At 45.6% G+C, this 13,982-nt stretch overlaps 2 pseudogenes; both read left to right on the plus strand.

Moving 5' to 3' along the window:
- On the plus strand, window positions 1-480 carry LOC143594916 (ethylene-responsive transcription factor 1B pseudogene; annotated as a pseudogene).
- Window positions 481-11,257: 10,777 nt separating this feature from the next.
- Window positions 11,258-11,855, plus strand: LOC143594910 (ethylene-responsive transcription factor 1B pseudogene; annotated as a pseudogene).
- The last annotated feature ends 2,127 nt before the right edge of the window (window positions 11,856-13,982 follow it).

Here is a 13,982-nt window from a genome sequence, read left to right on the forward strand (position 1 = left end):
ATGGATCCATCCTTTTTCTACCACCCCTCATAAGAAACCTCATCATTAAAGTACTCATTTGATTTATTATGTAATGATGACTTACACACCAACCACCACTTCCTCCCTTTCAATGAAAACGACTCCGAAGAGATGCTTCTCTTCGGAGTCATCTCCGGCTCACACGACATTAAACAAGAAGCGTGTGCAGAGCCTGAGAATAAAGAGTGTAGTTATAGAGGAGTGAGAAGGCGACCATGGGGAAAGTATGCGGCCGAGATACGCGACTCCACTCGAAATGGGATTAGGGTATGGCTTGGAACGTTTGACACGGCCGAGGAGGCGGCTTTAGCGTACGACCAGGCAGCATATGCTCTTCGGGGATCAGCCGCGGTCCTTAACTTCTCGGCAGAGGCGGCGTATGAATCTTTAAGGGAGATGGATTACAAGTATGAACAAGGGAGTTCTCCTGTTTTGGCACTGAAGAAGAGACACACCTGAAGAAACACTAATCGACCCCGGGCAGATTACGGATAATCTGGGGGTTAAATAGATGTTTCCCACGAGGGGTTAGACCCGGCAAAGATGGTTTTTCTGATAACCTGCAAAACAGACACCGTGAGCTCGTCACTGAGAAGGGAGGGGGGTACCTCCTTGTGACCACCCTCCGGCGTGAGAATCAGACTAGATTGCTCTTGAATATAAGTGTATATTAAGAGATTGCTAGAGCAGATATCAGGTATAAGATGTAAGATACAAGATGAGATGAGATGATCATACCATTTGGGGTATTTATAGCCGAAGGTAGGTTTCCAAGAGGGTATAGCCGGTTGAATAGTATTCCTGTTCTACCAACTGTGGCCTACGCACGTGCCATGCTGGTAGTTGGTGGGTAGGCAGCGGCTGACAGTGACCAGGCCTGCTGTGTACTATTCCTTTTCCACCAACTGCAGGCTATGCACGTGGTATGACATGAGTTGGTGAGTAGGTAGCGGCTAATAGTGACATACAGTACAAGAGCATGCTGCTCGCCATACTGTTTCAATGGGCTGTCGTATCTCTGGTCAGATCTTTTGCCCATAACTCGTCAGGTACAGTACAAAAGATCTTCCAGTATCGTACGGACTGGCTCATTTGGGCGGGAGTATTCCCCCTCCCGCCTTTGTGCGGGATTGTTCCCGGCTTTGCTCATTCCTTCAGGTGACTACTGAATTATTGAGAGCTAAGTGCCTTGTGCGTGTAGCCTTGCTGCGCGGGTGGCCTTCCCTGATGGCTTGTATCCGCAGCTGCGGGAACAGGCGGAGTACTTCACCATTGGGAGGCATTTCCTGCGGGAACAGCTTGCGTACTGCACGTAAGGACGTCACGTCTCTGAGCATGGTGGGTCCTGCGGATCCAGTTGGTTTCTGCGCAGACGTCTCTCTTCAAGGTGAGTCCTGTGGGTCCAACTGGGCTCTGCTGGGACCTACCTCTTCAAGTCCCCCCAGTCCAATGTTCTTCTCATGAGTGTTTAATAAGTGAGGTGAACTTTTGGACTTAAGCAAAGGGTTTTTGAAAAGGGTTTAGTTTTAAGGTTTTCCATGGGGATTCTTCCCGCGGAAGTCCTTATGTCACTTGCAGAAATTCCCGACTTTCCTGCTTGATCTTTGGGTATGATGCGGGTAGGTCTGTAACCTCCTCGCAAGTCAGGAGCGTTGAGTCCCACTTGTGTGGATTCTCCATGAGGTTTTGGTAGTTTTGAACATAGTGATCAATTATGTTAAAACCACCAATTCCATCTTGGATCTTCAAACAATGTAGTTCTCGACGTTCCCGCTATGCGGGGATGTTATTCCCGTTTCCGCAAGCATTGCCCAGAAGATCCTTCTTGGTTTCAATTCCCTGCGGAGCGCTAGGTATGTGAAGGGTTTTGCCTTGACACTGTACCCGCACTCGTCTTACGGTTACTTTACTTCCAAGGTATTCCTGGTGTCAATTCCCTGCGGGTGCTAAGTATGTGAAGGGTTTTGCCTTGACACTGTACCCGCACCCGTCTTATAGTTACTTGGTCGCCGAGGTATTCTAGGCTTCAATTCCCTGCAGGTGCTAAGTATGTGAAGGGTTTTGCCTTAACACTGTACTCGCACCTGTCTTACAGTTACTTGGTTGCCAAGGTAAGGGGTATTTTCCCGCTTACTTTTGAATCTTTTTGAATTTTTGAAATTCGAAGAGTTGGTGAAAGGATAAGAACAGTCCAAACTGTTGAAACGTCGTCCGACGGTTTATTCTGACTGTGTCAGGACGTGCAGGAAGTTATGGTGACGTGACAGTACATGGTCATTCCAGACGCTTTTTCAGGCGCGTGGGCGCGATTTTTCGGGCGCGTGGCCGCGAAATTAATGGCACGCGTCCTTTCAACAGCTGTTGCCAGCTTGCTTTTTGCCACGTGTCATAGTTTCATTGCACATGCGATTTCTCTCTCTTCCGCATTAAATTCATCGCATTGATTGTGATTAGTATATAAAGGGGGAGAGGGTCCTTTGTAATCCACACTTTCACTTTTCTCTTCATCTTCAAAACGATTTCCGGCGAATACTCACATTTTCAGTCGAGCATTCTCTTGAAATCGTTATCTTCTTTCATACCTGCAAGATGTCTTCTGCTCACGATCTTGAGGCTACAGCCCAGGAGGCTGGGGTGTACGCCGAGAACCCGTCATCCACGTCCGACAAGGATGACAAGAGTACTGCTGGCTAGTGCCAGTATGCTCTGCCTGTCGATCTATATCAGTACATCGTCAGGAAGTTCATGCTCGAGTCTTTCGAGCCTGAGTTTCCTGAACCTCATCAGATGGTGTATGATGCCCCCAGAGGCAAGATCGGGGTATATGCCGCATTCTTTGTCTATGGGAATCTTAGGTTCCCCTTGACGAAGTTTGTGTACCGTGTTCTGGAGAGGCACGGTGTACACCTGACCGAGGTACACCCGATGGCGATCGCAAAGATTCGCCACTTCGAGTGGGTGTGCCGGATTCTGGGCGTTGAGCCCTTCGTCGACCGCCTGATGACCTTCTACTCTTGGAGGTGCATCCAGGGGTGGTATACTCTGATAACCCGGATCAAGGGTTTGAAGATTTGCGCAACCGAGCTCAGTCTTCGTTCATGGAAGCGGGAGTTCTTTTATATCTCCGCTTGCGCCATCCCCCTTGCCATGAAGTTTAAGAATGGGCAAGCACTCCACAGCCTTCACGCCTCCAACTACCAGGAGGCGGAATGGTTCTCAAAGATTTCCCGAGTCCAATCTCCGGTTTACCGCTTTGCGGAGTCCGGGACGGTGATGCTCGGGATGAGCCGGGTGTGGAAGGATGCGGAGGCGCAAAAGATCCCGATCGTCCTTGAATACGGTTTGAACTCTGTCCCTTACGGTATGCTCTGTCTTCTTTGTTTATATAGGTTTGTCTTCTAACTGTTTTTCTTTTATTTCAGAGGGGAACGACTTGCAGTCGCTCCTGCATCCGCGGGAGGCTGATAGTCCCGCTCGGATGGGTACTCGTGCTCTAAATGAGAACGAGTTGCCCATCCTTGAACGGACAGCGGATCGGTTCGTGGAGGTCTACCCGCCAGGCCACGAGATCCTGAGCGCCAGGCGGCCAGGTAAGGCGTTATTCAACCCTCGACCCCTCAATGCTGAAACCTCTGCTGGAATTCCTCTAATCTTGTGTTCTGATGAGGAATCCGCAGATGGTCCTCCGTTGGTGCGGAAAAAGAAGGCTGCCGGCGGGAAGGGGAAGGCGAAGGTGGTCTCCACTGCCGATCCGGTGCCTCAGTCTGATTCAGAGACCGAGAGCGAGGAGGTGGCGGGGAACCCTGGTGGTGATAAGACCACTGCTCCGGAGGCTGCGACGACTGTCACCTCCGGAGAGCCCAGGATGACGACGGTGAGCGGCGTAAAGAGGCCGGCTCCATCGGGTTCGTCCCCGCCTGTTCGCACTTTTAGGCTCAAGAAAACCCGTAAGTACAAACTTCCTTTACTTTTAACTTCATAGCTTTCCATCATTATACTTATATCTTCTTTGTGCAGGCGTGGATGCTATCGCATTCCAGGGTGGAGCGGGGAGGAGCACCTCCGGACCCATGACGGTAGGTTTGGTCAACCTACCTGAGGCGATGACCCAGGCGGCTGCGCCTGCTTCAGTTGGTTCAGTTGCTCACCCAGTTGAGCCAACTGTTCCAACTGTGATGACATCTCCGCCGGCTGTCAGTGCCATATTTACTGAATCTTTCACTGAGCCGGCGGTGACTATTTCTGCGGGTACTTCCGCAGCGGTGACCACGGTTGTGAGTTCACCTCCGGTGAGTTCACCTCCGTTGGTTTCTACCGCGGCGGCCTCCATGCCTCCGACGTCGGCAGCTACAGCCGATCCTTCAGGTATGCTTGGGGCTTCTCGCCAACTTCTGCCTCCTTCCCATCTGCCTGACCTCTTGGATGGATTTCCCTTGGGTTCAGGTGATGGGTTTGGCGGCTATCGGCCTGTTGTCGACCCTACAGGTGCGTAGGGTTCTTTTGGCCTTTTTCTTTTTTTTTTATATATCATCTTTTCCTAACTGCTTTTTGTTTTTTGCAGTGTCGGATTCCAATGAAGTGTATGTTCCACGCTGGAACATCCGCCGAGGAACAACCCTTCGCACGCCTGTGGAGTGCGTGGAGTGGGCTCGTCACGCAGCTCCCAGTGGTGTGTTGGGGGAAGCAATGGCTAGCTACCATGAGGGTAGGCTAACCAATGAGCTGCGGATTCTCCTGGCCCGGATGCAGCCGCGCGTCGAGCTGCTTTGTCATGAAAACGACAAGTTAAAAGCAGCTCGCATCCAAGAAATAGCTCAGGCGCGGGCTGTCCGGGAGGAGAACAAGAGGCTTACTGCAGTGGCTGCGGAAAAGGAGAAAGCCTTCAAGGCCCTCGAGGTTGAAGTTCAGGCTCGTCTCGAGGCCCGTTCCAAGGCTGCCCAAGCTGTTAACGAACAGCTTCGGCTGGCTAAGGAAACTGCACAGAACGCAACTGAGAGGGCCACCAAGGCTGAAGCTGTTGCTGAGCCTCTACGTCTCGAGAAAGAGGAACTTAAAGCCAAACTAGAGGCGCTCCAACAGGCTCATGATGCCTTGGCGATGGAAGACGCCAAGAAGCTCCAAGAGATCTTGGACCAGAGGGGGGTGCTTGACCATACTAAGCGGAAGCTAAAGGGCGTTGAAGAGGCTGCGGCTAAAGAAGTGTTGCTTGCCAACCTTAACAAAAGTGAAGCCGAACGCGCCCGTAACCAAGCTCAAGCTGCCCTCCAGGAAGCTCTGGTTACCAAGGAATGGCTTCTTCGAGAAGCGTTGTCTCAGATAAGCTTAGCTTCATAATGTCTTCACGTTTTTCTTTGTAAATAGAAAAGGTTTTGATACTTGTATATTTTTTTTGTAGGTTGTGCATCGAGTCTTCACGGACACATCATACGACGATGCCATGAGCGCAGCCCTCAACGCTTCTCATGAGGATGGGGAAAAGGCCGGCTTCCTGCTTGGTCTAGGGTTCGTTGAGAAAGGCATCCCGCCTTCCAACTTCCCTTTGTATGATGTGGATACTGAAGCTGTTTATGACCAAGCAGTGAATCAGTATGCCGCCTTCCGCATCCGGTGGTGGAGAAGGTGAACGAAGTTGCTGCTGCTGATGATGGGCTAGCTATCCTTAAAGCTTTCCTTGAACCGCCACGCTCTACTGATGGTGCTGGTCCAAGTGGAAGTGGTCCTGAAGCTTGATCCTGAAAATCCCTTCCCACTGTTAGGATAGGTTTAGCTTGTATAGATTTATATTCTTGTAGGCGGGTAGTTACCCGGCCATTCTTGTAATGAATATTATGAAATATAAATCTTTGTGCGGGTAAGACCGCTACTTTCACTGGATGACTTGCTCATGCATACTTTAGTGTAAATTAGCAATTTTCCAAGTGTTTAGAATAAGTTAACCTTTGAACGTGGTAGATAATAGGTTGAAGTTTTGCTTCCTCCTTCGTGATTGTGCGGGTAGGACCGTCACTTGCACTTAGTAGGATGGCTAAACTTCACCTATATCTGACCTGCGTGGAGGTTTTCCTCATCTTTTTAGAAATTTTCTAAGTGTTTAGAATAAGTTAACCTTTGAACGTGGTAGATAATAGGTTAAAGTTATGCTTCTTCCTTCATGATTGTGCGGGTAGGACCGTCACTTGCACTTAGTAGGATGGCTAAAATTTACCTACATCTGACCTGCGTGGAGGTTTTCCTCATCTTTTTAGAAATTTTTTAAGTGTTTAGAATAAGTTAACCTTTGAACGTGGTAGATAATAGGTTGAAGTTTTGCTTCCTCTTTCGTGATTGTGCGGGTAGGACCGTCACTTGCACTTAGTAGGATGGCTAAACTTTACCTACATCTAACCTGCGTGGAGGTTTTCCTCATCCTTCTGTTAGAAATTTTCAAAAGTATTTTGAATAAGTTAACCGTTCGACGCGCGGTTGTCAATAGGTTCGGTTTCCTCTCATGATTTGTGCGGTTAGGACCGGCACTTTCATTTAGTTGGATGACCAAAGTTTACCTATGACTGACCTGCGTGAAGGTTTGCCGTTTTTTGGGTTTATGCGGGTTTTGCCGCCTTCCCCACGCAACGAATTTCCACGTAATTATGCGGTGAGAACCGGCATATCAGTGTTGAGTAAATTAACCGTTCGACGCGCGGTTGTTAATAGGTTAGTGTTCAGTTTCCTCTATCATGATTCGTGCGGTTAGGACCGGCACTTTCATTTAGTGGGATGACTGAACTTTACCTATGACTGACCTGCGTGAAGGTTTGTCATTTTTTGGGTTTATGCGGGTTTTGCCGCCTTCCCCACGCAACGACTTTCCACGTAATTATGCGGTGAAAACCGGCATATTAGTGTTGAATAAATTAACCGTTCGACGCGCGGTTGTTAATAGGTTAGTGTTCAGTTTCCTCTATCATGATTCGTGCGGATAGACCGGCACTTTCATTTAGTGGGATGACTGAACTTTACCTTTAACTGACCTGCGTGAAGGTTTGCCGTTTTTTGGTTTTATGCGGGTTTTGCCGCCTTCCCCACGCAACGACTTTCACACTTATGTATGCGGTGAAGGCCGGCATATCCGTGTGGAAAGTTCATAAGTATAAATGTAAAATCATCAGCGTCGATGTTCTAAGGAGAATTATTTCCATTAGAAGTGGCTCTGGGCCTTTTCTTTACAAATTTGGAATTGATCTACATGCAAACTTTGTAATTAAGCTCCCTTCCATGTTGTTGTGATGGGAGTGCCATCGAGCCGATATGCACCTGGTTCGGGATCTCGTTGTTTACGCAGTATGTAGTCTCCGGCATTGAAGCTGCAATTTTATTCGTGTTTTCCCCAGCTGGGGTTCTACACGCATCAGCCTGCTCAGCGTTCGTTACGCCACGAGGTGTGTGAGCGTCCCATCTCTGACAAATGCTTCGACGATGTCCTTTACGTCTGTGCATTCTTCAGTGTTGTGGCCTTTTGTCCTGTGAAAGTCACAGTATTGCTCCGATCAGCATTGTGACGATGTCGAATTATTGGAGCCTTTGGCCATGGGAGCTCCTCAGTGGCGAATATCTCGGTGACGCTTTTGGGGAGTGGCGTCCATCTGGAGTTCTGGTTCGACTGTACGTTATCCCTTCCGCCTAACCGATGTTGCAAGCCGGATAAGGTGTCAAAGTTTACCCTTGACTGCCAAATGCCTAGCTTCCGCTTTTTGTTTAGTCGGGCGGTAAGGACGCTGTCTTCTCTTGTTTTCTGGGTGTAGAGGTTTGTGCTCTGGGGGAGATCTCTACCCAGTTGCTTCTCCGTTTCCACAAAGCGTTTAGCTGCTGTCATGATGGCATCCCATGTGGATGGCATGCCATCTTTACCCGTTAAGGTGCGGATGAGCTCTGGGTCGTTCGCGCCCTGGATGAAAGCAGCGCGAACAAGATCTTCGCTAATATTACCCAGACTTAGCTTCTTTGAGTTGAAGCGAGTGATGAAGTCTGGCAAAGATTCATCTTCCTCTCGAATGCATTTGAGGATTGTCCATTGCTCTTCGGTATACTTTATTTGTTGGCTGAAGTGTTGGCTAAATTTCTGCTGGAAGTCTTCCCAATCGTAGATGTGGTGAACCGATAGACGATCGAACCACGCTCTAGCTGCCCCAACAAGCGTCATTTGGAACATGTAACACCACGTAGGTTCCGTCCAACTACTGACGGTTGCCCCCGCTATGAACCTGTTCAAATGATCGTCTGGATCAGATATACCATCGTAAGTACCGATGTTGGACATCTGTTTGGCACTTTTCGGGACGATTGCTTTCGCAATGTCCCTTGCAAATTTGGACGTTCCCGCCTTTGCAGCAGTTGGTGTAAATGTTTTGGAGAAGTCACGTGGGTTTCCACCCGCGTTTTTTGGTTTGAAGGTTTCTCCAAAATGCCTTCTCGGTTGGGAGTCCGTTTCCTTACGCTTCCCTTTCGCCCTATGACGAGGGTTTGCGTCACTATCGGATTCCTCTGAATCATCGTCAAAGTACTCTACGAATTCATCAGCCTGTTGGAGTAAACGTAATCGTTCATCCAACTCAGCTTGGAATTCTTTTTGACGTGCTTCCGCCCACGCTTTAACTTCATCGAGTGTTTGGCTGGGGAGCCTCGTTCGTTGTCTCTCTAACTGGGTATCGGTGAATCCCAGTGAGCGATTATTTACTGCACTTGCCCCAGCTTGGGTAACTGGGGTAGTGTTCGTCAAATTTACTACACTTGCCCCGGCTTGGGTAACCGGGGTAGTGTTCGTAAAAACTGTGTAGTCGCCGGTATTCCCCCCAGTAGCTGGGGTTGTGGTTACCGGAGTTTCTTTAACCATCTTTCCAGAAGTTTGAAAAAACTGAAAAGAAATGAAGTTCTAGCTTTTATGCACGGATGGCGCCAATGAAGAAACACTAATCGACCCCGGGCAGATTACGAATAATCTGGGGGTTAAATAGATGTTTCCTACGAGGGGTTAGACCCGGCAAAGATGGTTCTTCTGATAACCTGCAAAACAGACACCGTGAGCTCGTCACTGAGAAGGGGGGGGGTACCTCCTTGTGACCAACCTCCGGCGTGAGAATCAGACTAGATTGCTCTTGAATATAAGTGTATATTAAGAGATTGCTAGAGCAGATATCAGGTATAAGATGTAAGATACAAGATGAGATGAGATGATCATACCATTTGGGGTATTTATAGCCGAAGGTAGGTTTCCAAGAGGGTATAGCCGGTTGAATAGTATTCCTGTTCTACCAACTGTGGCCTACGCACGTGCCATGCTGGTAGTTGGTGGGTAGGCAGCGGCTGACAGTGACCAGGCCTGCTGTGTACTATTCCTTTTCCACCAACTGCAGGCTATGCACGTGGTATGACAGGAGTTGGTGAGTAGGTAGCGGCTAATAGTGACATACAGTACAAGAGCATGCTGCTCGCCATACTGTTGTCAATGGGCTGTCGTATCTCTGGTCAGATCTTTTGCCCATACCTCGTCAGGTACAGTACAAAAGATCTTCCAGTATCGTACGGACTGGCTCATTTGGGCGGGAGTATTCCCCCTCCCGCCTTTGTGCGGGATTGTTCCCGGCTTTGCTCATTCCTTCAGGTGACTACTGAATTATTGAGAGCTAAGTGCCTTGTGCGTGTAGCCTTGCTGCGCGGGTGGCCTTCCCTGATGGCTTGTATCCGCAGCTGCGGGAACAGGCGTAGTACTTCACCATTGGGAGGCATTTCCTGCGGGAACAGCTTGCGTACTGCGCGTAAGGACGTCACGTCTCTGAGCATGGTGGGTCCTGCGGATCCAGTTGGTTTCTGCGCAGACGTCTCTCTTCAAGGTGAGTCCTGTGGGTCCAACTGGGCTCTGCTGGGACCTACCTCTTCAACACCATAAAGAGGAAATCACTCATGAGGAAGATGAAAGAGAAGGAGGTTAAGGTTGAAAATGTTGTTTTGGAGGATTTGGGTAGTGACTACTTGGAAGAGTTATTAGGGTTCTCTGAGAGCTGTAGTAGTAGTAGTTCTAGTTGGTGAAAGTTAAATGGAGGTTCTGGCATGTTGGAGATCATGTGTATGTAATTGAAAATAACTGCATATATATAACATGCTCCCAATTGTGATTTAGCTATTTGTATATTATTAAGTAACTTGGTTCGTGTTTTCTACAATATAATATATATCTTCTACATATTCAACATGATGAACCTTGCTCAAAATGCAAGATAGATACATGGATGGACTTTGCTCAAATGCAAGATGCATTTTTTTTATAACAAGGAAAAAGTCTTTGTTTTCTTTTGAAGAGTTTACCCTCAAATGGGCTTAGGCCCATTATTAATCATTAATTCATTCTTCTACTAACATCTTTCACTAAAACTTTGTACATGGTATGCAATTATGCATGTATACTTGGGCTATGAAGTGGTATGCTACTGACCTCGAATACTTCGCCATTAAAAAAGAGTATCCTCACTCATACATACACAAATACTCGTATTTATGTCCGTGATACTCTTTTTCGACTTAGGTCGTGGACAAAACAAAACAGATCGTGGAATCAGTGTGGCCAATTTTCATTGTCTTAAAAGAATCCAAAAACTCATTCGTCATGTGGTTCATAGGGGCGGCTCGGAAAAGGGTCTCATGCATGGTGATATAAACCACATTGTGGTGCATTTGGGAATTTTGTAATGGTGTAGTTTTTTGGTACACATGAACTCTATATATGGAGTATCCATATGGATCTCTTAGGTGTTATTAATCAGTCATGTAGGAACTCAAATCCTAATTATATATTGCTAACCTCCAATGAAATTTGACTTTCTAAATTATGAATTATATATTAGTTGGCCATTTGTTTATGGTCGTGATGCATATAATAAAATCACATTATACAGATTGATAAAATTCTTTTAGTTTGAACTTTTTTATATGACGTCATGAGATGTAATAATGTTATATTTTCTTACTTTTTTATATGAGAGAAATCTAAATCAATGAGATCGGTTGACCAGCCGCCATGTCCAGACAAAGTCGTTTGACCATCATGCCCTCTTGCATTAATTCCATCATCATCACACGACCACCGCCTTTCCTATATATTCAAAATAACAAACAAATTAATCAATATCAAACATTTCAAACCCACAAAAACAAATATAAATAACACCAAAAATTAAAATCACTCTTTGAGAACACAAAATCCAAAATGGACCACCTCCTTCCCTTCAACGAAGATGACTCCGAAGAGATGCTTCTCTTCGGAGTCATCCGGCTCCCACACAGTTAAACAAAAAGCTGTGTGCGGAGCCAGAGAATAAAAAATAAAGAGCGTAGTTATATAGAGGGGTCCGAAAGCGGCCTTGGGAAAGTACGCGGGCCGAGATACGTGATCCACACGTAACGGGGTTTCGGGTATGGCTTGGAACATTTGACACAGCGGAAGAAGCAGCTCTAGCGTATGACAAGCGGCCTTTTTGCTCTCCGGGGTCAGCTGCAGTGTTTAATTACTCGGCGGAGGTGGCGTATGAGTCGTTAAGGAAGATGGATTACAAGTACGAGGAAGGGAGTTCACCGATTTTGGCGTTGAAGAGGAAGCATACCATGAAGAGGAAATCTTTGATGATGAAAAAGAAGAAGAAGGAGAAGGAGGTTAAGGTTGAAAACGTTGTGGTTTTGGAGGATTTAGGTGGGGGAGTATTTGGAAGAGTTGTTACGGTTATCTGAGAGCTGTAGTAGTAGTTGTTGTTCTAGCTGGTGAAAATTAAAGCATGCAACTTATTTTATTTTCTCCCACCATTAATTGGCCTGAGATGAAATGATAATATGATGTAAATTTCATAAAATATTTAGGGTATTTTTATAAACTTTTAAAAAACATATATAATCAAATAAAAGTTATGTTGATCAAACTGTATGACAATATATGCCATACTAACACTATCAGATTATGATTAAATTTATCCTGTGCTTTTTTCCACTTCTCTCTTATAGATCTTCTTGACTATTAAATCCATATGTAACATCAAAGATCCGCACACAGGAACAACATTTGCTCTCTATCACGTCTGCATTGTTGCATAAGGATGTGGAACAATAGAGTAAATCAGCTCGGTTTTAATATCCAATCCACGCTGATCAATGTGTATGTAGGACCCAGGAGATCACGATTCATCAGCAATCAAGAACATGACAAAGAAGAAGAATAACAAGGGATAGCCCGAAACACAAACTTTATTGATCGAACAAGACACGATCTTATTATATGAACAACGTTGTTACAAGACACTTGCATCGAACATCTATTTATAGGCATCATCATGGCGGTTAATTAACCACCTCTGGCGGTTATATAACTACCTGGTATTTATATAACTAACTTTATAACCGCCAATAATTGCCTAATACTTACATCAAGATCCCCTAACTTACAAATGTTGCATAAAGCATCATAAAATATACTTTGTACTAATTACAAAATTGTCGCGCAACATTTTATCAAACTCGATCACACAATTTAGGCCAACAGTGTGAAGCTGATGTTGAGTCTCTGAAGATCATGAATTCTGTAAGGCCCCGATCCCGATGTCCTACATTGGATGTTGGATTTACTCATAAACACAGTTTTAAATATCATAGTAAATTAAAACTTTCACGGAATAATTAAAAAATCAACCAATATATTACCAAAACACAAGTCTTGTCTTAACATAAGTCAACTTGTCTTAAACATAACATATAATTCATAATTTTTCTTCCCAAGATGCTAGTCTTCCAGTTCCTACCATGTGTGATCCTCTAGCCAGCTCCCTTCAATCTATTTACCTGCGTGCATACTAAAAGTCAACTATGCTGAGTGAGTTCTAGTTAAGCAGGTAACATACATTATATTCACATCCTTACACACGTATATATCCGAAGACACATAATTCGTTCTTACTTTCATACTTCCATACATTCGTACTTTAACTTACTTTCATTACTTTATATTATACATAACCGTTCTACGTTTTAAAGAGCCTTTCGCCCTATAACCTTCGCAGATATTATTAGGGTTTGAAACCCTCCAGTCTTCGCATATATTATTAGGGTCTGCAACCCTTTAACCATTCAACCATACAAACCATGCGTGTGCCATACATACATTAGTTATATCTATCTCGTATACATCTTCATACATACATTTAACTCTTTCTATACCACACAAGTATCATTATAAACATTCATATGGCATATACTTACCACTTAAGGTAAGTGTATTAACTAATCACATGGACTATGCACACAGCCCCGAAAACATAACAGAGAAATTGGGCTAGAAACTCACCTTTAGTCGATTTCTCTATGAGTTAATGGTAATACCCTTCCTTAGCTGTGCACGGCTAACTGTTGTAACAAGTACGAGTATCAATTATCTATTACTACTACTTCATACATCTACGTTAATGAACCCTTCAAACTAACGGGGGTCGGGGGCAGCACCCTTGGCAGCGAGGGTCTAGGGGCGGGCAGCCCCTAGCAAGGGTCCAAGAGGCAGAGCCCCTGAAAAAATTTTATTTTTTGTTAATAGGCCTTTATCAAAAATGCATCAGAAAATTGGATCGGGTTACGTTTTACAACAATTTAGATCGCATGTAAAACCAATCGCATGAGAACATTTTAGTCGCATCGCATGGTTGCAAAACGAATCGCATCGCATGGAAAACAAATCGCATCGCATGGTTGCAAAACGAATCATATCGCATGTATGCAAAAAGAATCGCATCGCATGGAAAACAAATCGCATCGCATGGTGCAAAACGAATCGTATCGCATGGGAAAACAAATCGCATTGCATGGTTGCAAAACGAATCGCATCGCATGGATGCAAAACGAATCGCATCGCATCCTTTAATTGAATCGCATCGAATGGCTATTCGATGCGATTCTGTACC

Source organism: Bidens hawaiensis, unplaced genomic scaffold, assembly GCF_021521415.1.
Source record: "Bidens hawaiensis isolate Kalapana, Puna unplaced genomic scaffold, B.hawaiensis_p1.1 tig00044298_1, whole genome shotgun sequence".
NCBI classification, from domain to species: Eukaryota; Viridiplantae; Streptophyta; class Magnoliopsida; order Asterales; family Asteraceae; genus Bidens; species Bidens hawaiensis.